This window comes from Salvelinus alpinus, chromosome 6 (assembly GCF_045679555.1).
Source record: "Salvelinus alpinus chromosome 6, SLU_Salpinus.1, whole genome shotgun sequence".
NCBI classification, from domain to species: Eukaryota; Metazoa; Chordata; class Actinopteri; order Salmoniformes; family Salmonidae; genus Salvelinus; species Salvelinus alpinus.
The window spans coordinates 67,321,394-67,348,024 of record NC_092091.1 but is presented as its reverse complement, the minus strand read 5'-3'; the positions used below and the strand labels follow the sequence as shown (position 1 = coordinate 67,348,024).

The window sequence follows — 26,631 nt, the reverse complement described above, 5'->3', positions numbered from 1 at the left end:
CACTCCCCCACCAGCTCCCTACCAATAACATGTTACAGCTGATCTGACAGTCTGCAACACTCCCCCAACAGCTCCCTACCAATAACATGTTACAGCTGATCTGACAGTCTGCAACACTCCCCCACCAGCTCCCTACCAATAACATGTTACAGCTGATCTGACAATCTGCAACACTCCCCCACCAGCTCCCTACCAATAACATGTTACAGCTGATCTGACAGTCTGCAACACTCCCCCACCAGCTCCCTACCAATAACATGTTACAGCTGATCTGACAATCTGCAACACTCCCCCACCAGCTCCCTACCAATAACATGTTACAGCTGATCTGACAATCTGCAACACTCCCCCACCAGCTCCCTACCAATAACATGTTACAGCTGATCTGACAGTCTGCAACACTCCCCCACCAGCTCCCTACCAATAACATGTTACAGCTGATCTGACAATCTGCAACACTCCCCCACCAGCTCCCTACCAATAACATGTTACAGCTGATCTGACAGTCTGCAACACCCCCCCACCAGCTCCCTACCAATAACATGTTACAGCTGATCTGACAATCTGCAACACTCCCCCACCAGCTCCCTACCAATAACATGTTACAGCTGATCTGACAATCTGCAACACTCCCCCACCAGCTCCATACCAATAACATGTTACAGCTGATCTGACAATCTGCAACACTCCCCCACCAGCTCCCTACCAATAACATGTTACAGCTGATCTGACAATCTGCAACACTCCCCCACCAGCTCCCTACCAATAACATGTTACAGCTGATCTGACAATCTGCAACACTCCCCCACCAGCTCCCTACCAATAACATGTTACAGCTGATCTGACAATCTGCAACACTCCCCCACCAGCTCCCTACCAATAACATGTTACAGCTGATCTGACAATCTGCAACACTCCCCCACCAGCTCCCTACCAATAACATGTTACAGCTGATCTGACAATCTGCAACACTCCCCCACCAGCTCCCTACCAATAACATGTTACAGCTGATCTGACAATCTGCAACACTCCCCCACCAGCTCCCTACCAATAACATGTTACAGCTGATCTGACAATCTGCAACACTCCCCCACCAGCTCCCTACCAATAACATGTTACAGCTGATCTGACAATCTGCAACACTCCCCCACCAGCTCCCTACCAATAACATGTTACAGCTGATCTGACAATCTGCAACACTCCCCCACCAGCTCCCTACCAATAACATGTTACAGCTGATCTGACAATCTGCAACACTCCCCCACCAGCTCCCTACCAATAACATGTTACAGCTGATCTGACAATCTGCAACACTCCCCCACCAGCTCCCTACCAATAACATGTTACAGCTGATCTGACAATCTGCAACACTCCCCCACCAGCTCCCTACCAATAACATGTTACAGCTGATCTGACAATCTGCAACACTCCCCCACCAGCTCCCTACCAATAACATGTTACAGCTGATCTGACAATCTGCAACACTCCCCCACCAGCTCCCTACCAATAACATGTTACAGCTGATCTGACAATCTGCAACACTCCCCCACCAGCTCCCTACCAATAACATGTTACAGCTGATCTGACAGTCTGCAACACTCCCCCACCAGCTCCCTACCAATAACATGTTACAGCTGATCTGACAGTCATTCTGGAAGGTTGGTACCGTCTCTTCAGAAAGCTTTAATACATTGTTTGGTTTGTTCGGCTACGAGCCGAGGTGCAGACTTTTCCAGTCTTCCTCATGGATTTAAAAGGTATAGACTGGGTGTAAGAAATTGTATAAACTCCCTCTTTCTAGCCTATCCTTACACCGAAACAGCGCTTTAAAACCCATGAGTCCGAGCCAGCAGATAGATACACGCTTCAGGAAGGGAATCAATACAATTTGGAACAGTTTGACGACAGCAAAACCAAGTTCAGCTGGAAAAGAAATGCCATCAAGTTGGTTGTACAAGCTGACTTCGTCCTATTGCTGCCCCCAGGGACAAGAGGTGGACCAAAGTCACCTCTCCATACAATACATGCCTGAGCAGACGACAGATGATCTACCTGTGTGTCCGTGACTGACGTGGGACTTCATGTCACTCTCCTCCACACAGACGTAGTCACAGGCGCTGCAGCACAGAGAGAACATCCACTGCTCCTTGTCCACGTGGAGAGACATGTGGCTGACGAACTGGGCGTTCAGCCCCGTCTGGAAACCACACGCATGGCAGCTGGATGGACAGGAAGAGGGAGGGATGGGTTAAACACTGATCTCAGAACAGGTCACAGCTAGAGGGGGAAAGGAGAGAGGTATTGAACATAGACCAAATGCTGATCTCAGACCAGGTTATAGAGGGAAGAGGACATCATTAATTCCCAAAGCCTGACCTCAGACCAGGTTATAGAGGGGAGAGGACATCATTAATTCCCAATCAAACCCCAAAGCCTGACCTCAGACTGGTAAAGAAATAGGTCAGTCATGTACAGTCCATGGTTTACATTTACATCCCAATTTATGGGATCAGTAAATTGCATGTGTCAGTCTTTATACGGCTAGATCTTCTGTACACACACACACATTAACCACAGAAACTAGGCTGTTTGACATGAGAAGTTAGTTCTTTGACGCCTGCTATGGATGAACATGTACTCGCCAAAAACTATAGGGACAGACCTTTATTATGGGTCTGTGTACATTAGTACAGGGATAGTTCTTGTGACTACTGCTCTGAGAACAGGTGCGTCGACCAGACTCTAGTAGAAATCCAAAATGGTGTATCTGGCCCATTCAATGTTTCTTTGGAGTATTTCTTTCATTCAGCGTAGCAGCACCTGTAGTAATAGGGGAAGGTCTTCCCGTCTCGTCCCTCAGCGGTGGTGACGGCGCTGACCATCTGCTCTGCGTCGGTGCTGACCAGCTTGACAGAGTGGATGGTCAGGTGCTGGTTGAGGTTGGCTCTGCACTTGGCTGCATAAGGACACAGGTGACACGTATACTTTCGCTCCTCTGGAAGGACAGACGGACGGACAGACAATGTCAGAGAGAGCGAGAGATGGGTCTACAGAGACACATGGGGACACACATTCGTACACACACTTATGCGTAATACGCACGCCATATACAAAACGCACGCAGGCACAAGTATGTACGCAAACAACATGCGTACACATCACGTATACACAAATACAATGAGTACGTCCCCCTGCATGAGAATGTCTGCTTAGTGGACTACACAAACAAAACACACACACAAATCCTATGACGTCAGCTACTGACTAACGCACACACACACACACATTTTGCCCGAGGACATGAAGCCAGGGAACCTTTGTGGCCCGGGTAAAACAAAAACAACCATCATGATGACATATGCCCCCGTTTCTGCTCTCTGTGGTGTGCCCAAGCTGTTCTCAGCCAAACAACCCACTCACAGGGGGAGTGTGTGTGTGTCAGAGTGTGTGTGCGCGTGCGTGTTTTGTATTAGTGTGTGTGGACCATGCGCTTTCATGCATAAGAATATGTAGGTTTTTACATAAATGTGGGTGCATTAAAAAGACCAATTTAAATCAAATTAAAATTGAGAATGCATGATCTTTTACAGCAATGACCCTTCTTAGACTTGTGGTAATGCCAGGGGAGTGGAGATCTCGGATCTGAACCACAGAGTCAGGACCTCTGTTTGGATCTCTCATCCAATGGATCGCTTAGACGGTAGTGTGTGCTGTGTTCACATGTATTTACATGTATTTATACACTGAGTGTACAAAACATTATGAACACCTGCTCTTTCCATGACAGACTGACCAGGTGAATCCAGGTGAAAGCTATGATCCCTTATTGATGTCACTTGTTAAATTCACTTCAATCAGTGTAGATGAAGGGGAGGAGACAGGTTAAAGAAGGATTTTTAAGCCTTGAGACAATTGAGACATAGATTGTGTATGTTTGTCATTCAGAGGGTGTAGGATCAAGAAAAAAGATTGAAGTGCCTTTGAACAGGGTATGGTAGTAGGTGCCAGGCGCACCGGTTTTCGTCAAGAACTGCAACGCTGCTGGGTTTTTCACGCTGAACAGTTTCCCGTCTGTATCAAGAATGACCCATCACCCAAAGGACATCCAGCCAACTTGACACAACTGTGGGAAGCATTGGGGTCAACATGGGTCAGCATCCCTGTGGAACGCTTTTGACACCTTGTAGAGCCCATGCCCTAACAAATTAAGTCTGTTCTGAGGGCAACAGGGGGGGTGGAACTCAATATTAAGAAGGTGTCCTTAATGTTCTGTCCACTCAGTGTATGTATTTATGTGTATTAATATGTATTCATGTATATATATGTATGTAAATGTATTAATATGCATAAAAGCATGTACAGACACAGTAGTATGTGGTTTTGCATCAGATACGGTATGGCCCCATTGCGGTTACACTCTGTATGTACACCTACTGTAACTGTGTGTGTATGAATCCATCCACTCAGTGTGTGTGTGTGTGTATATATTTATTTAAATAAATACATAAACAAATAAATAAATGTGTGTGTGCGCATCCGGTATTGCGTCTGTCCATGTTTGTGTGTCCATTGTGTCCAGTGTGTGTACTGGGATGCAGAGCAGCCTTCTGGCTTGGTAATTAGGCGGGCAGTTTTCCCACTGAGACTAATCATGGTGGTAATCTCTTTAAAGGAGAGGGTAATCCAGTCTAGTAAACCTTATTTACTTTTTACAGGGTATTACACACACAGTCACACACACGCCAAGGGAACGTTGACAAGATATGTCACAACACACACAGGGACGTGTACGTAGAGATGGAAAGGGAGTGTGTGTTAGTGGACTCACCTGTGTGTAGAGACAGGTGTCTGGACAGGGTCTGCTGTCTGCCAAACACCTTGCCACATACAGGACAGGGGTAGAGGTGCTGACTGCTCAGTATCCCCTGGGACATCCCGTTCCCCCCCGGCTCTCCAGTGTCCTTCTCTGGGTCTGGAAACACACAGACAGAGTACCGTCACCATCACAGTTTACCATATTTTACTCACAACTTTCTCATAACCTCCCCCTGGGAGGCGACCTGAAAGTCCATATTGTAGGAAAGCATTCAGCAACTGAAATGGAGTCCAACCTTGTTCCATATTACTCCAACTCCACTCCAACCCTCAGCCTTGTTCCATATTACTCCAACTCCACTCCAACCCTCAGCCTTGTTCCATATTACTCCAACTCCACTCCAACCCCCAGCCTTGTTTCATATTACTCCAACTCCACTCCAACCCCCAGCCGTGTTCCATATTAGTCCAACCCTCAACCTTGCTCCATATTACTCCAACCCTCAACCTTGCTCCATATTACTCCAACCCTCAACCTTGCTCCATATTACTCCAACCCTCAACTTTGCTCCATATTACTCCAACCCTCAAACGTGTTCCAAATTACGCCAACCCTCAACCTTGCTCCATATTACTCCAACCCAAAACCTTGTTCCAAATTACTCCAACCCTCAACCTTGCTCCATATTACTCCAACCCTCAACCTTGCTCCATATTACTCCAACCCTCAACCTTGCTCCATATTACTCCAACCCTCAACCTTGCTCCATATTACTCCAACCCTCAACCTTGCTCCATATTACTCCAACCCTCAACTTTGCTCCATATTACTCCAACCCTCAAACGTGTTCCAAATTACGCCAACCCTCAACCTTGCTCCATATTACTCTAACCCTCAACCTTGCTCCATATTACTCCAACCCTCAACCTTGCTCCATATTACTCTAACCCTCAACCTTGCTCCATATTACTCTAACCCTCAACCTTGCTCCATATTACTCCAACCCTCAACCTTGCTCCATATTACTCCAACCCTCAACCTTGCTCCATATTACTCCAACCCTCAACCTTGCTCCATATTACTCCAACCCTCAACCTTGCTCCATATTACTCCAACCCTCAACCTTGCTCCATATTACTCCAACCCTCAACCTTGCTCCATATTACTCCAACCCTCAACCTTGCTCCATATTACTCCAACCCTCAACCTTGCTCCATATTACTCCAACCCTCAACCTTGCTCCATATTACTCCAACCCTCAACCTTGCTCCATATTACTCCAACCCTCAACCGTGTTCCATATTACTCCAACCCAAAACCTTGTTCCAAATTACTCCAACCCTCAACCTTGCTCCATATTACTCCAACCCTCAACCTTGCTCCATATTACTCCAACCCTCAACCTTGCTCCATATTACTCCAACCCTCAACTTTGCTCCATATTACTCCAACCCTCAAACGTGTTCCAAATTACGCCAACCCTCAACCTTGCTCCATATTACTCTAACCCTCAACCTTGCTCCATATTACTCTAACCCTCAACCTTGCTCCATATTACTCTAACCCTCAACCTTGCTCCATATTACTCCAACCCTCAACCTTGCTCCATATTACTCCAACCCTCAACCTTGCTCCATATTACTCCAACCCTCAACCTTGCTCCATATTACTCCAACCCTCAACCTTGCTCCATATTACTCCAACCCTCAACCTTGCTCCATATTACTCCAACCCTCAACCTTGCTCCATATTACTCCAACCCTCAACCTTGCTCCATATTACTCCAACCCTCAACCTTGCTCCATATTACTCCAACCCTCAACCTTGCTCCATATTACTCCAACCCTCAACCTTGCTCCATATTAGTATTCTCATCATCTCCATGATAATCAGACTATACCACACTGTACCCCTTGATATTCTCTCTCTCTGTGTGTCCTCCATCACCCATCAGTCCTAAGCCCTCTAGTGTGTGGTTGTCCATGCTAATCAGACTATATAGTAATACACTACCACCCAGGGATACAGCAGGGATGGAGAGAGTGAGAGAGCGAGAAAGCATAATAGAGAGAGAGAAGAGGAGAGAGAGAGAGAGAGAGAAGACAAGAGAAGAGAGAAGAGGAGAGAGAGGCACGGAGGTGTTGGGAAAGCGTGAGAGAGGAAGAGAGTGAGAGAAAAGGGAGAACATGACAAGAAGAGATATAGAATTAACCTTCTGATGAAGGCACAGCTCTCAATTAGGATTCCATGCCACTCCTCCTCTCTCTTTATCCCCCTCTCCTCCATCGGGTAAATAAATAAAGAAGTGGACAGGGAGAACTTCCGTCATTAACACAATGCAGCTAGTCTCAAATGGACGTCTGGCACCACACTACCTAGGATCATATTGTTCTCAGTGACAGGGTAAGGGGAGAGTGGACTGACTATACCGTACTCCACACAGGATGGTCTTTCACATAGGGACATTTAATAGGGATACACAGGAAATCAGCCCTTTAAGTCCACTATTTACCTGGCGTTAGCTTATCAATAATAGTAAAATGGTAAGTACAGAAATGACTGTACCCACAGTAACCAAGGGGGGGCGGGGCTTAGCAAAGGGTCAAAGGTGTTGCATTCTTCTGAAGTAGAGAATCAAAAAAAGAACCATTGTTATTGTCATCTAACATTAATCTACTGTTAAACCACAGCAAAAATATATTCTTGACTGTTTTCAGTCTGACTGCAGGTCACAGTCTGACTGCAGGTCACTACAGGCATCTTAACATTAACTGTGCGGAAGACAAAAAAAACGAAGGCTAGTGATTGGAGTCACCCTCCGCCACTAAATTCATTTGTTTTAACGAAGAGATGCAAGCTGGTTGATTGTTTGGGGGGGGGGGGTGGAGGAGCAGCTAGGAGGCTCCATCCTTCTCTGGTATTTTAGGGGAGATTTAATGGTGGGGGCATTAAAGAATAGATGTACTGGCCTTGGAGAAAGACAGAGGGGGAGATGGAGAAGTCGTCTAGCTAGAGATGAAGGACGTCTAGCTAGAGTTGTATGCTGCTGACAGGTCTGGACTTCTCTCTCTCTGAAAAAAGAGAAGGAGAGAGACCAGAGGGAGGGATGCTAAAAGACAATTCCATCTTTATCTGTCTGGACATGTGCTGGTTGGAAGAGAGCAGAGAGCCTACTGTGTCTGTAGCTACCTGAAGTGAAGTGTGGGAATCTCTCAGTGAATGAGCACTACACACCATTATAAAACCCCTCACGTCAATGCACACCCTCATCCACACAAAACTAAACTAAACACAAGCCTGTGCCCTGATGGTATTCTACAATATTTCAGTCAAGTGGCTATACAGTAATAACACAACTAGTAATAGATTCCTTAGTTGTAATCCTTCTGCAGGGACTGAGTCACTCCTCATAAGGGCCCCTGGACCAGCCGTTCTCTGTGATTCACAACCTGACATACCAGTGGGAGTGTGTGGGTGTGGGTGTGTATATATATATATATATATATATATGTGTCCCTGCATGTGAGTTGGCAGAGTAGAGGGGAGGGTGTGAGGGTGTGTGTGTATTTTTTTAAATATATTTTTTTTATTTAACCTTTATTTAACCAGGTAGGCTAGTTGAGAACAAGTTCTCATTTGCAACTGCAACCTGGCCAAGATAAAGCATAGCAATTCGACACATACAACACAGAGTTACACATGGGATAAACAAAACATAGTCAATAATACAGTAGAAAAATAAGTCTATATACAATGTGAGCAAATGAGGTGAGATAAGGGAGGTAAAGGCAAAAAAAGGCCATGGTGGCAAAGTAAATAAAATATAGCAAGTAAAACACTGGAATGGTAGATTTGCAGTGGAAGAATGTGCAAAGTAGAAATAGAAATAATGGGGTGCAAAGGAGCAAAAGAAAGAAAGAAATACAGTAGGGGAAGAGGTAGTTGCTTAGGCTAAATTATAGATAGGCTATGTACAGGTGCAGTAATCTGTGAGCTGTTCTGACAGCTGCTGCTTAAAGCTAGTGAGGGAGATAAGTGTTTCCAGCTTCAGAGATTTTTGTAGTTCGTTCCAGTCATTGGCAGCAGAGAACTGGAAGGAAAGACGACCAAAGGAGGAATTGGCTTTGGGGGTGACCAGTGAGATATACCTGCTGGAGCGCGTGCCACGAGTGGGTGCTGCTATGGTGACCAGTGAGCTGAGATAAGGCGGGGCTTTACCTAGCAGAAACTTGTAGATAACCTGTGGGTTTGGCGACGATTATGAAGCGAGGGCCAACCAATGAGAGCGTACAGGTCGCAATGGTGGGTAGTGTATGGGGCTTTGGTGACAAAACGGATGGCACTGTGATAGACTGCATCCAGTTTGTTGAGTAGAGTGTTGGAGGCTATTTTATAGATGACATCACCGAAGTCGAGGATCGGTAGGATGGTCAGTTTTACGAGGGTATGTTTGGCAGCATGAGTGAAGGATGTTTTGTTGCGATATAGGAAACCGATTCTAGATTTAATTTTGGATTGGAGATGCTTAATGTGAGTCTGGAAGGAGAGTTTACAGTCTAACCAGACACCTAGGTATTTGTAGTTGTCCACGTATTCTAAGTCAGAGACATATGACTTATTAGTACACTTATCAGTATGATCCACATGAGGACTTGACCCCTTGAATCAGTGGCTGCAGAGTGGTGATGCTCTGAGCTCTATCAAAGATTCACCAAACCCCTTGTCTGTTAAGTCGCACTGACAGGCTTCACCATGGTGATGCCCCCCCGCACGCCGGTCTTGGATTGGCTTCTCCCTTACTCTTCCTCTTACCACCTCCGTTTGTGTGGCTTAGTACTGAATGGGCACAGAGATCCTTAAGGGGCTTGTATCTCATCTCCTCAGACCACATAATCACATTAGCTGTCCTGAGGGGGTGAGCGGCTGGGCGAGGCAGGGTTGGGTGGGGGTCATCCAGGGTGACTGGAGCCCATGGACAGGGTCTAGGGGCCATCCTGGGGCCTGCAACCCCAGCCAGAGCTCTGATATTCGGGCAATTAGAGGACCGGCGTGGGCCTTGAAGTGGTTAATGGTTTAATTAGTGTTATTAGAGCTGGAGAACGAGGGAGAGAGAGACGGACGCACGGCCTCCGAAAGGCTGGCTGGAGCTTGACCCGGGGCAGGGGGAGAGGAAGGACAGCCGCCACCATCACGACACACACACACACACACACACACACACACACACACACACACACACACACACACACACACACACACACACACACACACACACACACACACACACACACACACACACACACACACACACACACACACACACACACACACACACACACACTTGCTGTAAACAGCCACAATTACCGCCACACAGAGATGGTCACATTTTGGAAATGTATGGGCAAAGTGGTACAATGCACCAGTCATTATGAAATCCAACCATGCAACTGTTTGAATTGTCATAAAGTGGTGTTTCAGTAATACAAGGGATTCTCAGAGTAACTGTCTGGATAATGAGTGGTGCTGGGGTGATACTGGGAAACTGGGTTAATGGGAGCACTGGGGAGGGTCACTACCCTTAGCACAGAACACAGCTGTGTGACTGACTGCACCCCAAAGAGAGAAACAGAGAGATAGAGAGGTACAAAGATGGAGAGATGAGAGAGAGATATGGAGAGAGGGAGGGAGGGGATAGAGGGAGCAGGAAAAGAGAAAAGTGCAACCCGAAAGCAGAGAAAAGATGGTTGAAGGAGACAAGAGAAAGAACTGGGCATCGGGAAGAGACGGAGAGAGAGGGAGAGAGAGCGAGAAAAGGTGAGAGCGATAAAAGAGAGAGAAAGAGCGAAGACAAGGGCCTGCACGTTGCACCCAGGGAAGGGAGACAGTCGGTTGGGCGAATTAACTATCAGGACACCCTTGACACGTAGAAGCCAATCAGATTTTAATTAACTGGTGGATGGTGATGGAGGGAGAGACGGGTGAGGCTGGCACAGGCTAATTACCCTCTGTATCTCTGCCTGCCTGCCGCAGGCACCACAGGGACAGCCACAGAGCATCCCCATTCCAGGGCCAGGGGAGGGGAGGGAAGGGCTGTCCAGGGCAGGGAGCCCCAAGGCTGGGTAGATGTGTGAGTGAGACGGGAGGTGGAGGCTCTGGAGGTGGAGGAATGGAGGAAGAGGGGTGGAGGAAGAGAGGGTTGGCCAGAGTTGAGTGGCTGGGTAGATGTGTGAGAGAGCGAGGAAAGCCCTGGGGAAGTGGGGATGTGGCTGAGGAGGGTGGGAGGTTACTGTAATCAGCTGTGAGGGCCAACATTCTGGCTGCATGTCTACATTATGTGTCTGTCTGGAGTGTGTGTGTGTCTTTCTGAGTGTGTGGCTCACTATAGTAGTATGCCCACTGAACTGCATCTGTCTGTCTATCTGTCTGACAGTAAGTGTGTATGTGTCAGTCTATCCATGATGTGTGTGTGTCTCACCGTGGAGGGCTGTCCTAGCAGAGGAGCTGGCCTCTGCGGGGGAGGAGGACTTGGAGCGCTGGCTGAAGGGGGATTGTCTGAAACGCTCGTCCAGGAAGGGGCTAGGAGTGGACACACAACCACACACAGACACAGTCAGAGCAGTATCATGCTTTAACAGCTCAATAACTAAAACAAATGCTTACGCTAAAATATGATAGCAATATGCAATCAATATGCAAGAGGCCTCCCAATCTCAATGCTAAACCATAAGCCATATACCAAAAAAGACAAACTGTAGAAATAGCAGCTAAGCGGAAAAGAAGCCACTATGTTCATCATGTCGAATGGTCGCTGGTTTGAATACCCGAGCCAACAAGGTGAAAAATCTGTCGAGGCACTTAACCCTAATTTGCTCCAAGGGCGCCATACTCCTATGGCTGACACTGTAAAACAACACCTTTCACTGCACCTATCCAGTGTATGTGACAAAACAACATGTTGTTGTTGTTGTTGTTGTCTTACCTGCTTATGCCCACCATGTTGCTGTCTTTGTGGTCGTTGGCTTTGCTGACTTTTTCTGCAACACAAAAAAACATCCCAACATCAAAGAGGGTCACAACAATGAGAAATCATTAACACGCCTTTTGTGGTCATGATGGAACCACGAAGCGGTTATTCAGGACATATTGATTATTCAACGTGACCGAGTGGTTAGTATTGGTCTGATACTGCTTTAAAAAGGTGCAATCTGGGATCTGGGAATCTGTTCAAAGGTCAGTCCTTGCATCTAGAGCGCCGTCTGTGAATTTGAGAGGGGTAACATTTCCCTAACCATTTTGCTGAAAGACCAATCCCAGATTGTAGCGTATAGTAACATTGTGGTCATAGTAACATGCTGTATAAAAACCCAGGGAAGTTGCATGGTTGTCCTGTTGCCTTGGCAGATACTGTTTTAAGTGGTCAAAGTCAAAGAGATCATATTAAATGACTAGAGGGGCTATGTCATAAACCCTCACAGTTCCAGAATGGTATAAAATGGCAGCCATTGTGGCCAGGGAGAAATCCAAACCAGTCTAATTGGAATGAATAGTAGTAGAGGCATAGGTGATGCATTTCCTGATTTCACTTATGCAGAAAAATAAAAGTAAGGCATGTGATTTTTTTTTATACCTAAAATATTGTCATATAATTATAAAGTTTGTACAGGTTTTAGACTGTATAAATAGCCTATGAAATATATGTAAACGGACCATAAATGTCTCAATGTTTGTTTTCTTGGAAAGCTGTGAGTGTTTATAATATGATACAATATCAGTACTTGTTGCATTTACAACTTGTCTAAATCCTATCTACTGATTTCAGCCAGTGGCTGTGGATTGACTGCACTGTTAGTATGGAATGTTGGCATACTGGTTAGAAAAATTATTGGAATCATTCCACTTAAACTGGCGAACAAACATACTGTGCAGACAATCTTCAAAATGATTGTTTTACACAATATCTCATCACAGCACACTGGCTGACCAACTCCCTGACCAAAATGGCTGACCTTTTATGCTGTCATAAGAACTTTCATGTCCATTCTAGTATTCAAATTTCAAATTCTATGGTCAGAGTAATAAAACCCAGGGAAGGTGTTTGGTTGTCCCTTGGCTTCAGCAGCCTACGAGTGATGACCTCATTATAGCAGCCTCTTGCTCCCTGGGTGACACTGCTCTAGTCGCTGCCCCCCAACCCCTCCTCGCACCCCACTCCCTAACCCCTCCTCACCCCCCACTCCCTAACACCCCGCTCCGTCAAACGGTTCGCCAAGGACAGAGGTCTCTCCGCGTTGCCATGGTGATGCCACACGGGAGAAATGTAGGGGGGGGGGGGGGGGCTAGTGTGTGCAGCCAAGTGTGCTTGAGCCGGCATGTTTGAAAAGGAGTCGAGGAAGAGAGAGAGAAGGAGGGATAGAGAAGGAGAAGAGGAGGGAGGGACGTGGGGGAAGACAGGCACTTTGTAGACACTGTTCCCCATGGGGGCTTGTGTGTGTCTGCGTGTGTGTGTGTACGTGCGTGCTCATCGGTGTGTGCATCTCTCTCGCTGGAGAGATTTTTTTGCCACAATTTCCGAGGTGCTACTGTATAAGGCATTTAGGCGTAGCAATCAGAGCTGGGGGGATAGAGCTGGGGGGCATGGCCTGGGTCTCCTGTACCACCCCCCACAACCCCATCTTGGGGGATGCAGGCTCCACTTCAGTGCTCTGCCATCAGGCAATACAAACAGCTGTCTGCCGCCTCAATGTCATGGTCACAGCCAAAAAGGGAAGAAGTGTGTATAAAACCTACAGAGCACATTACAGGTAATATATAGTGTCCCCTAACCGCAGAGCCTCCAGAGGATGGAAGAGAAACATATAGCTTTTATGGCTAAGTATCACACCACATTTCAAGGTTGACACTGAGCACTGAGGTGCCAGAGAGAGGTGTGTGTGTGAATGTAGTCAGGGAGGTGTGTGAGGGTACATGTGTGTGTACAAGTGTGTGTACATTAGAGGTCGACCGATTAATCGGAATGGCCGATTAATTAGGGCCGATTTCAAGTTTTCATAACAATCGGAAATCTTTTTTTTTTTTTTTTTACACATTTATTTAACTAGGCAAGTCAGTTAAGAACACATTCTTATTTTCAATGACGGCCTAGGAACGGTGGGTTAACTGCCTTGTTCAGGGGCAGAACGACAGATTTTTACCTTGTCAGCTCAGGGATTCAATCTTGCAACCTTACGGTTAACTAGTCCAATGCTCTAACCACCTGCCTCACGAGGAGCCCGCCTGTTACGCGAATGCAGTAAGAAGCCAAGGTAAGTTGCTAGCTAGCATTAAACTTATCTTATAAAAAACAATCAATCAATCATAATCATTAGTTATAACTACACATGGTTGATGATATTACTAGTTTATCTATCGTGTCCTGCGTTGCATATAATTGATGCGGTGCGCATTCGCGAAAAAGGACTGTCGTTGCTCCAACGTGTACCTAACCATAAACATCAATGCCTTTCTTAAAATCAATACACAGAAGTATATATTTTTAAACCTGCATATTTAGCTAAAAGAAATCCAGGTTAGCAGGCAATATTAACCAGGTGAAATTGTGTCACTTCTCTTGCGTTCATTGCACGCAGAGTCAGGGTATATGCAACAGTTTGGGCCGCCTGGCTCATTGCGAACTAATTTGACAGAATTTTACGTAATTATGACATAACATTGAAGGTTGTGCAATGTAACAGGAATATTTAGACTGATGGATGACACCCTTTAGATAAAATATGGAACGGTTCCGTATTTCACTGAAAGAATAAATGTTTTGTTTTCGAGATTATAGTTTCCGGATTCGACCATATTAATGACCTAAGGCTCGTATTTCTGTGTGTTATTATGTTATAATCAAGTCTATGATTTTATAGAGCAGTCTGAGCGATGGTGGGCACCAGCAGGCTCGTAAGCATTCATTCAAACAGCACTTTCGTGCGTTTTGCCAGCAGCTCTGCTGTTTATGAATTCAAGCCTATCAACTCCCGAGATTAGGTTGGTGTAACCGATGTGAAATGGCTAGCTAGTTAGCGGGGTGCGCACTAATAGCGTTTCAAACGTCACTCGCTCTGAGACTTGGAGTAGTTTTTCCCCTTGCTCTGCAAGGGTAACGCTGCTTCGAGGGTGGCTGTTGTCGATGTGTTCCTGGTTCGAGCCCAGGTAGGAGCGAGGAGAGGGACGGAAGCTATACTTGTTACACTGGCAATACTAAAGTGCCTATAAGAACATCCAATAGTCAAAGGTATATGAAATACAAATGGTATAGAGAGAAATAGTCCTATAATTCCTATAATAACTACAACCTAAAACTTCTTACCTGGGAATATTGAAGAATCATGTTAAAAGGAACCACCAGCTTTCATATGTTCTCATGTTCTGAGCAAGGAACTTAAACGTTAGCTTTCTTACATGGCACATATTGCACTTTTACTTTCTTCAACACTTTGTTTTTGCATTATTTAAACCAAATTGAACATGTTTCATAATTTATTTGAGGCTAAATTGATTTTATTGATGTATTATATTTAGTTAAAATAAGTGTTATATTCAGTATTGTTGTAATTGTCATTATTACAAATAACTTGTACATTTTTATTTTTAAATTGGCCGATTAAATCGGTATTGGCTTTTTTTGTCCTCCAATAATCGGTATCGGTGTTGAAAAATCATAATCGGTCGACCTCTAGTGTACATGTGTGTGTATGTTTGAGAGATTGTGTGTGTCGTATGTGTGTGTGTGTTGTGTATCATAGAGAACATTGCGCACCTGAGAGTTGGAAGAGGAGCTCGGAGGCCATTTTCACCGATATGTCCTGGGAGAAGAGGTCTTGCTTCTGGGGGCGGGACAACGCCTCAGGGAGGCTGGCCATTGGCTCGCTCTTCTCACACGGCCCTAAAGTGCTGAAGGCCAGCAGGTGAGAAGAGGGCGGGGCCGGGCCGCTGGCCGGGTCCACCTCCATAGGTTCTGCCTTCACCGTCATCTTCTGGTAGTGGGCGGCGTCCTTGTTGCTTTCTGGGGTAGGGGATTGGATGAGAGGGACAGTGAGTGACAGGGTTGAATCTATGCATTCCTGTGACAAATCCTATCTACACTGAGTACACCAAACATTAGGAACACCTCCCTAATATTGAGTTGGGACCCCCTTTGCCCTCAGAACAGCCTCAATTCGTCAGTGCATGGACTCTACAAGGTGTCGAAAGCGTTCCACAGGGATGCTGACTCCAATGCTTCCCACAGTTGTGTTAAGTTGGCTGGAAGTCCTTTGGGTGGGGGACCAATCTTGATAAACACGGGAATAAGGGATCATGGCTTTAACCTGGATTCACCTAGTCAGTCTATGTCATGGAAAGAGCAGGTGTCAATGTGTATATATATATATATATATATATATATTAGTGAGGGAAGTCATTTGCCTTATAGTTTGAGAAAAGCCAGTTGTTTAATCCAAAAGGTTATAATATATTTATACGGCATACAACTCTACTGGCTTTCCTCAAAGCTGACTAGTAAGTGGATTTGATTCCCGGTAATGTCCTAATCTCTGCATTTTACAGATGATGCATGGATGTGTCTCATTCTCAAAATATAGATAGCTAAGTTAATTTATCATACAAACCCTACATAGACTTCATACTACCTCATGGATGTTCAAAGAGAAATAACCTTAAAAAACTTTGTTAATGCCTTTAACATATACCCCAAGGACATTCTGTACATTTAATCAGACACAGACAAGATCTCTCATTCCATTCATAGTTCAATCTCCATCCATCAGGAGCACTCTAAACTCTGGACTGTCCTCGCTCAACCTCTTTGAAATAATACGGGTCTGAATCCAAATGGAAATGGTTGGAATTCCGAACATGTTTAATAAAGCCTGGACCATAACATCCATTCAACCCCTAAAGCGCGCCGTTCCTGAGTGGATATTGTTATGTAGGGCTAGAGGGCATCACCAAGTCACACACTGGCTCAGGGAGCTAGTACAGGGTCACTGGGGGGGGGGGTGTGTGTGTGTGTGTGTGTGTGTGTGTGTGTGTGTGTGTGTGTGTGTGTGTGTGTGTGTGTGTGTGTGTGTGTGTGTGTGTGTGTGTGTGTGTGTGTGTGTGTGTGTGTGTGTGATATAAATACAGTTGAAGTCGTAAGTTTACATACACCTTAGCCAAATACATTTAAACTCAGTTTTTCACAATTCCTGACATTTAATTCTAGTAAAAATTCCCTGTCTTAGGTCAGTTAGGATCACCACTGAATGTGAAATGTCAGAATAATAGTAGAGAGAATGATTTATTTCAGCTTTTATTTCTTTCATCACATTCCCAGTGGGTCAGAAGTTTACATACACTCAATTAGTATTTGGTAGCATTGCCTTTAAATTGTTTAACTTGGGTCAAACGTTTCAGGTAGACTTCCACAAGCTTCCCACAATAAGTTGGGTGAATTTTGGCCCATTCCTCCTGACAGAACTGGTGTAACTGAGTCAGGTTTGTAGGCCTCCTTGCTCGCACCCGCTTTTTCAGTTCTGCCCACACATTTTCTATAGGATTGAGGTCAGAGCTTTGTGATGGCCACTCCAATACCTTAACTTTGTTGTCCTTAAGCCATATTGCCACAAATTTGGAAGTACGTTTGGGGTCGTTGTCCATTTGGAAGACCCATTTGCGACCAAGCTTTAACTTCCTGACTGATGTCCTGAGATGTTGCTTCAATATATCCACATCATTTTCGTTCCTCATGATGCCATCTATTTTGTGAAGTGCACCAGTCCCTCCTGCAGCAAAGCACCCCCACAACATGATGCTGCCACCCCCGTGCTTCACGGTTGGGATGGTGTTCTTCGGCTTGCAAGCCTCCCCCTTTTTCCTCCAAACATAACGATGGTCATTATGGCCAAACAGTTCTATTTTTGTTTCATCAGACCAGAGGACATTTCTCCAAAAAGTACGATCTTTGTCCCCATGTGCAGTTGCAAACCGTAGTCTTGCTTTTTTATGGCGGTTTTGGAGCAGTGGCTTCTTCCTTGCTGAGCGGCCTTTCAGGTTATGTCGATATAGGACTCGTTTTACTGTGGATATAGATACTTTTGAACCTGTTTCCTCCAGCATCTTCACAAGGTCCTTTGCTGTTGTTATGGGATTGATTTGCACTTTTCGCACCAAAGTGCGTTCATCTCTAGGAGACAGAACGCGCCTCCTTCCTGAGCGGTATGACGGCTGCGTGTTCCCATGGTGTTTATACTTGCGTACTATTGTTTGTACAGATGAACGTGGTGCATTTGGAAATTGCTCCCAAGGATGAACCAGACTTGTGGAGGTCTACAATTTTTTGGCAGATTTTTTGGAGTTCTTGGCTGATTTTTTGGATTTTACCATGATGTCAAGCAAAGAGGCACTGAGTTTGAAGGTAGGCCTTGAAATACATCCACAGGTACACACACCTCGAATTTACTCAAATTATGTCAATTTGCCTATCAGAAGCTTCTAAATCAATGACATAATTTTCTGGAATTTTCCAAGCTGTTTAAAGGCACAGTCAACTTAGTGTATGTAAACATCTGACCCACTGGAATTGTGATACAGTGAATTATAAGTGAAATAATTTGTCTGTAAACAATTGATGGAAAAATTACTTGTGTCATGCATAAAGTACATGTCCTAACCGACTTGCCAAAACTATAGTTTGTTAACAAGACATTTGTGGAGTGGTTGAAAAACCGAGTTTTAAATGACTCCAACTTAAGTGTATGTAAACTTCCAACTTCCAACTGTATATATATATGGTTCACAGAAGCACACAAAATACAGGAAAGGGGATAGTGTATGGTGTGTGTGTGTGGCTCAGTGAAGCACACAAAACAGAAAATATGCTACCACCATTAAATATGAAACAGTACAACAGTAACCTCATTCCAGCGCTATGGGCATTTTGAAGAGGGGGGTGTTATGATGTTGTGAACTCAAACGCTTCCTTGAAAACCTTTTGCTTCAGCTGCCGTCAAACAAAATAACACTTCTGATTCAACAGCGGTCGTTGTCTTTTCATATCTAGTTTCTCGTAAATCAGGGCATCTCTTAGGAGATTAGAAAAATCGGGGTTGAAATAAAACAACAACGTTGGTTAGAGAATCCCTAACGGAGGAAAAACCTTCCCGTAACCTCCCCCCAACCTCCCCATCGCTCTGGTTATCAGACAGTGTTCAAGAGGTTAGCCAAATAGCAGACGCTAAAAATAGTCCCGGTGGCCGGCAGTACACGGCATCAGGATCTCTGAGGTAACAGATTTTGACTGTCTCGTCCAGGTTGTGTGTGTGTGTAAGCGAGTGTGTAAGTGTGTGTGTGTGTGTGATGAGGAGCAGCAGGGAGCTCCAGCCATGCTGACACGGCTGCTCATGGTGATTATGGATATATGAAATTGGGCCAGTAGCGAGGGGGGAAGAGGTGGGAGGGGGGGGTCAGTAGTACAGGAGAGAGATGGGAGAGAGATAGATGGAAGGGGGAGAGAGAAAGAGTGAGAGAGGGGGGAAGGAGGGAGGGGTGAGAGGGTAGGCTGAGGTCAGCAGTGTAGGAGAAAGCGAGTGATAGATGGAGAGAGGCAGGGTAGGGTGAGGAGGCAGCGAGGCAGTAGTAACCCAGTGATGACCCTGCCCTTTCTGTGACCTCTCCTCTCCTGGATGGCTGAGCCTGGGAGGGGCGAGGCTAGTCACCGTTGTCTGAACCCGGCCTACATTGTGTGTATGTGGCGAGGTGCACGCCTGAGTGGTGCGTTTACATTCGGAGTTGAAAGTGTGTGTGTGTGCATCAAATCAAATTGTATTTGCCACATGCTTCATAAACAACAGGTGTGGACCAACAGTGAAATGTTTACCCAGGTGCATGCTAGAGCACCAGTGTGTGTGTACAGTGTGTGTGTGTGTGTGCGGTCGGCCCAGTGTGCCTGTGTGTTTACATGATGTATGTGTGCGCGTCCATCTGAGTGCGTTCTCTTTCCGGACCCAGGTTTCAGGGGCGGTGGTAGCCTAGCCGACCCGACCCCACGTCACCCCCCCGTCTGGAGACACAACTGACAACCATCGGCCGACTAATCCCTTAATCAGGTGCCCAGAGCCTGGCAAGAGCAGAGCGGTCGTGGAGGAGGGGGGGGGGGGGTAGAGAGCACTGCGAGGCCGGGGTCAACCAAGGGACAGGCAGTCTCACGCACGCTCCCGCCTGGGGTTCACCACCCCTGCCATCAGGGGCTGAGCAGACTGCTGAGCCACACACACACACACACACACACACACACACACACACACACACACACACACACACACACACACACACACACACACACACACACACACACACACACACACACACACACACACACACACACACACACACACACACACACGAAGCGAGAGAGAGCTGGGATAAGCACACTTGCGTCACAGCTGAGATTCATTGAGCGGTCAGACGGTCACACACACAAACATTTTGCCCACACACACACGCTCAGAAAGTAGATAAACACACTCTCAGTGAAAACACATCAAAGTAGGGGGTCTAAGTGGTCTTTTTTTGTGTCAAATTGCGTGGCCTTCACTTGCCTATCTAGCACAAAAAAACACACACTACACACGGCACTATATGTCCAGGGTTATGACATTATGTTCTGGTGCCATAAAAAGATGAATCCTGTTCCTAAGTGTGTGTGTGTGTGTATATCGTCCCCTCTAGTGTAGGAGCAGTGGAACACTACACCAGTTCACCTCTAACAGCAAGTAGAGGGGTTGTGACCTGATAACTCCCACTACCTCTGTACTGTAGTGTAGAATCTCTCACTTGCACAGCTCTGACTGATCATATACGGTGTTGTATGGTACCATACACTGTAACGTTCTCAATGTACACAGGCAGGCTATGTACGGTCTAACGCAGGGCTCTCCAACCCTGTTCCTGGAGAGATACCCTCCTGTAGGTTTTTCCCTCCAACCCCGGTTGTAACTAACCTGATTCAGTTCATCAACCAGATATTTATTAGAAGCAGGTGCACTAGATTAGGGTTGGAGTGAAAACCTACAGGAAGGTATCTCTCCAGGAACAGGTTTGGAAAACCCTGGTCTAATGTATAGATATCACGTTAACTTGACTTTGTCATATACCTTATCCGCTCAATGTATGACACAGGTAGGTTATACATAGTCCAATGTATATTATGTTGACATTGTGTGGATTGTGTTCAGGCTACATGCTAATATATTCTGTATCTTTAGAGACAGCCATATGCTATCTAGTATACTGTAATCTCTCTATATCAGGTTAATATTAACACACTGTACATATCACATTTTATCGGACAAATACATGTCTGCTTTAACTTGACAATGCATTATTCATTTTTGAGACGGAGTGAAAATGACTGCACTGCTCTGTTTCGCTGTTCACCTTTGACCTTCGGTGTCTGCTCCAATCAGAACGTACAGCCAGTCTGACTGTGTGCGTGTACGTAGATGAGGAGAGGACTAGCAGTAAAGCCCTACAGCTAACAGCCAGAGAGCCACGCCATTACCGAGTCAACACATGTAAAGCTATCTTATCATTCTGCGAGGTATACCTTTGATGCATCGACAGAGGGGGAATAGAGAGATGAGCTGGGAGAGACACATGGATGCCGTGAGGGAGGAAGAGAGGATGAGAGGAAAGGATAAAAAAAAGGAGGAGAGTGCCAGGGAGAGGAACACCCTGAGGGTGAGAGAGAAGGAAGAAAGATGAGTGAGCTAGAGAAGGAGACGGATACGAGGAGGAGTCATAAGATGACATCCTCTCTCCTCATCCCCTCGCTCTCCCTCTCTGGTCGACCTGCTCAGAAAGGGGTGAAGAGTTCAGCTGCTTCAAAAGGATGCAGTGGTGGAAGACAACATGTCAGCTGGGGAGCGAAACAGCAGCAGCAGCAGCCTAGCCTGCAGCAGACAGAGACTGATCTTAGACCAGTTACCTCTTATTCAGCCGGGAGCGGGAGGGGTGATACTGCTGCTACATCTGTTCCCAGATCTGCTGGTACTGTAGCGTTCAATAATTCAGTACAATGATGATGCAACACTTGCACTGAGACTAATGGAGAGTGGTGTGTTTGTTACAGAGAGAGGGGGGGGGGGTTCAAAGGCCCAATAGCCCCCTAAGGGGATGAGTGCCTAAAGATATCAGTGCCACTGTAAGACTAGATCTACCAGGGAGGGAGGAAATGAAGGAGAAAGGGAGGGAGGAGGGCACAGAGAGGGCACGGACAGGGCACTGAGGCAGAGTGGAACAGGCTTAGCATCAGGATACAGCAGTGCAGTGGTGATGAAATGAAACGGCAGGGTCATGTCCTCCCACCCACCACTTGGGCTACATTAACATGTATTCCTGCACTTCATAAATCCAATCAATTATTGTTATGCAGTACGTGTGGACAATTGATTGTCAGTGTACGGTTTAAACTATACTGAAACAAAATATAAACGGAACATGCAACAATTTCAACGATTTTTACTGAGTTACAGTTCATTTAAGGAAATCAGTCCACTGAAATAAATTTATTAGGTCCTAATCGATGGATTTCACATGACTGGGCAGGGGCACAGCCATGGGTCGGGCCTGGAAGGGCATGGGCCCACCCACTTGGGAGCCAGGCTCACTGACTGGGGAGCCAGGCAAAGTCAATCAGAATGAGTTTTTCCCCACAAAAGGGTTTTATTACAGACAGAAACACTTCTCAGTTGCACCAGCTGTCCGGGTGGCTGGTCGCACCTGCGTAATGATCATAATGTTTAATCAGCTTCTTGATAATCCATCCACCTGACAGGTGGCATATCTTGGCAAAGGAGAAATACTCACTAACAGGGATGTAAACCAATTTGTGCACAAACTTTGAGAGAAATAAGCTTTTTGTGCATATGAAACATTTCTGGGATCTTTTATTTCAGCTCATGAAACCAACATTTTTCATGTTGGGTTTATATTTTTGTTCAGTATGTATGGATGTATATATACTTACATATACATATACACACACACATACATACAGTTGAAGTCGGAAGTTTACATACACTTTAGTTTGGAGTCATTAAAATTTGTTTTTCAACCTCTCCACAAATGTCTTGTTAACAAACTATAGTTTTGGCAAGTCGGTTAGGACATCTACAGTCGTGGCCAAAAGTTTTGAGAATGACACAAATATTAATTTTCACAAAGTCTGATGCCTCAGTGTCTTTAGATATTTTTGTCAGATGTTACTATGGAATGAATACTGAAGTATAATTACAAGTATTTCATAAGTGTCAAAGGCTTTTATTGGCAATTACATGAAGTTGATGGAAAGAGTCAATATTATCAGTGTTGACCCTTCTTTTTCAAGACCTCTGCAATCCGCCCTGGCATGCTGTCAATTAACTTCTGGGCCACATCCTGACTGATGGCAGCCCATTCTTGCATAATCAATGCTTGGAGTTTGTCAGAATTTGTGGGTTTTTGTTTGTCCACCCGCCTCTTGTGGATTGACAGTTCTCAATGGGATTAAGGTCTGGGGAGTTTCCTGGCCATGGACCCAAAATATAGATGTTTTGTTCCCCGAGCCACTTCGTTATCACTTTTGCCTTATGGCAAGGTGCTCCATCATGCTGGAAAAGGCATTGTTCGTCACCAAACTGTTCCTGGATGGTTGGGAGAAGTTGCTCTCGGAGGATGTGTTGGTACCATTCTTTATTCATGGCTGTGTTCTTAGGCAAAATGGTGAGTGAGCCCACTCCCTTGGCTGAGAGAGCCCACTCCCTTGGCTGAGAAGCAACCCCACACATGAATGTTCTCAGGATGCTTTACTGTTGGTATGACACAGGACTGATGGTAGCGCTCACCATGTCTTCTCCGGACAAGCTTTTTTCCGGATGCCCCAAACAATCGGAAAGGGGATTCATCAGAGAAAATGACTTTACCCCAGTCCTCAGCAGTCCAATCCCTGTTCCTTTTGCAGAATATCAGTCTGTCCCTGATGTTTTTCCTGGAGAGAAGTGGCTTCTTTGCTACCCTTCTTGACACCAGGCCATCCTCCAAAAGGCTTTGCCTCACTGTGCGTGCAGATGCACTCACACCTGCCTGCTGCCATTCCTGATCAAGCTCTGTACTGGTGGTGCCCCGATCCCGCAGCTGAATCAACTTTAGGAGACGGTCCTGCTGCTTCCTGGACTTTCTTGGGCGCCCTGAAGCCTACTTCACAACAATTGAACCACTCTCCTTGAAGTTCTTGATGATCCGATAAATGGCTGATTTAGGTGCAATCTTACTGGCAGCAATATCCTTGCCTGTGAGGCCCTTTTTGTGCAAAGCAATGATGACGACACGTGTTTCCTTGCAGGTAACCATGGTTGACAGAGGAAGAACAATGATTCCAAGCACCACCCTCCTTTTGAAGCTTCCAGTCTGTTATTTGAACTCAATCAGCATGACAGAGTGATCTCCACCCTTGTCCTCGTCAACACTCACACCTGTGTTAACGAGAGAATCACTGACATGATGTCAGCTGGTCCTTTTGTGGCAGGGCTGAAATGCAGTGGAAGGTTTTTTTGGGGATTCAGTTTATTTGCATGGCAAAGAGGGACTTTGTAATTAATTGCTATTCATCTGATCACTCTTCATAACATTCTGGAGTATATGCAAATTGCCATCATACAAACTGAGGCAGCAGACTTTGTGAAAATTAATATTTGTGTCATTCTCAAAACTTTTGGCCACGACTGTACTTTGTGTATGACACAAGTAATTTTTCCAACAATTGTTTAGACAGATTATTTCACTTATAATTCACTGTATCACAATTCCAGTGTGGAGTTTACATACACTAAGTTGACTGTGCCTTTAAAACCTCTTTGGGCTAGGGGGCAGTATTTTCACGTCCGGATGAAAAGTGTGCCCAAAGTAAACTGCCTGCTACTCAGGCCTAGAAGCTAGGATATGCATGTTATTAGTAGATTTGGATAGTTTCTAAAATGTTTGAATAATGTCTGTGAGTATAACAGAACTGATTTGGCAGGCGAAATCCCGAGCACAATCCATCCAGGAAAACATTTTTTTGAGCTCAATCTGTTTTCCATTCGTTTTCTATGGCAATCCCTTTTTAATAGAAATATGCTTGAAATTCCTATGGCTTCCACTAGTCAACAGCCTTTAGAAATTGGTTGATGTTTTTCATTTGAGAAATGAAGAAGTAGCCCTGTTATTTCCATGTGTCACTCCAGGTGCACTCTAATGTTTTGGTGCGCACGACCTGGAACGTGCTTCACTTTGTTTTCGTCCGATATTGAGCACAGTATTTCCAGTCCTAAATTTGATTGATTATTTACGTTTTAGGATACATAAATTTGGATTAGGAACGTTGTTTGAAATGTTTGGACCAAGTTTACAGGTAACTTATTAGATACTTTGTAGGCATGTTGGGCGAGTTGGAACCGGTGTTTTTCTGAATCAAACGCGCCAAATAAATGGACATTTTTGGGATATAAAGAAGCAATTTATCGAACAAAAAACCCATTTGTGATGTTTATGGTACATTTTGGAGTGCCAACAGAAGAAAATCTTCAAAGGTAAGGCATGAATTATATTGTTATTTCTGACATTTGTGTAGCACCTGCCTGGTTGAAATCTGATTTTCATATGTTGGTATGCTGGGCGCTGTCCTCAGATAATCGCATGGTCTGCTTTCGCCGTAAAGCCTTTTTGAAATCTGACACTGTGGCTAGATTAACACGAAGTTCATCTTTAAACCGATAACACTTGTATGCTTTATGAATTCTTATGAGTATTTCTGTTTTTGAATTTGTCGCGCTGCAATTTCACTGGGTGTTGTCAAATCAATCCCGCTAAAGGGATTGGCGCGCGAAGGGATCCATAAGAAGTTAAACAGCTTGGAAAATTCCCCAAAATTATGTCATGGCTTTAGAAGCTTCTGATAGGCTAATTGACATAATTTGAGTCAATTGGAGGTGTACCTGTGGATGTATTTCAAGGCCAACCTTCAAACTCAGTGCCTCTTTGCTCGACATCATGGGAAAAGAAAAACAGCCAAGACCTCCAAAAGTCTGGTTCATCCTTGGGAGCAATTACCAAACGCCTGAAGGTACCACGTTCATCTGTACAAACAATAGTACGCAAGTATAAACACAAATGGGACCACACGGCCGTCATACCGCTCAGGAAGGAGACGAGTTCTATCTCCTAGAGATGAATGTACTTTGGTGCGATAAGTGCAAATCAATCCCAGAACAACAGCAAAGGACCTTGTGAAGATGCTGGAGGAAACAGGTTCAAAAGTATCTATATCCACAGTAAAACGAGTCCTATATCGACATAACCTGAAAGGCCACTCAGCAAGGAAGAAGCCAACAAGAACAAGCCAACAAGAAGCCAGCAAACTGCCACAAAAATGCCAGACTACGGTTTGCAACTGCACATGGGGACAAAAATCGTACTTTTTGGAGAAATGTCCTCTGGTCTGATGAAACAAAAATAGAACTGTTTGGCCATAATGACCATTGTTATGTTTGGAGGAAAAAGGGGGAGGCTTGCAAGCCGAAGAACACCATCCCAACCGTGAAGCACGGGGGTGGCAGCATCATGTTGTGGGGGTGCTTTGCTGCAGGAGGGACTGGTGCACTTCACAAAATAGATCATGAGGAATGAAAATGATGTGGATATATTCAAGCAACATCTCAAGACATCAGTCAGAAAGTTAAAGCTTAGTCGCAAATGGTTCTTCCAAATGGACAACGACC

The 26,631-nt window shown here is 45.3% G+C and overlaps 1 protein-coding gene across 1 annotated transcript in view; it reads right to left on the bottom strand.

The window, feature by feature from the left end:
- Nucleotides 1-26,631, bottom strand: part of znf827 (zinc finger protein 827) — a 120,016-nt gene that overhangs the window by 14,697 nt on the left and 78,688 nt on the right. The gene's annotated exons all lie outside the window — the stretch shown is intronic.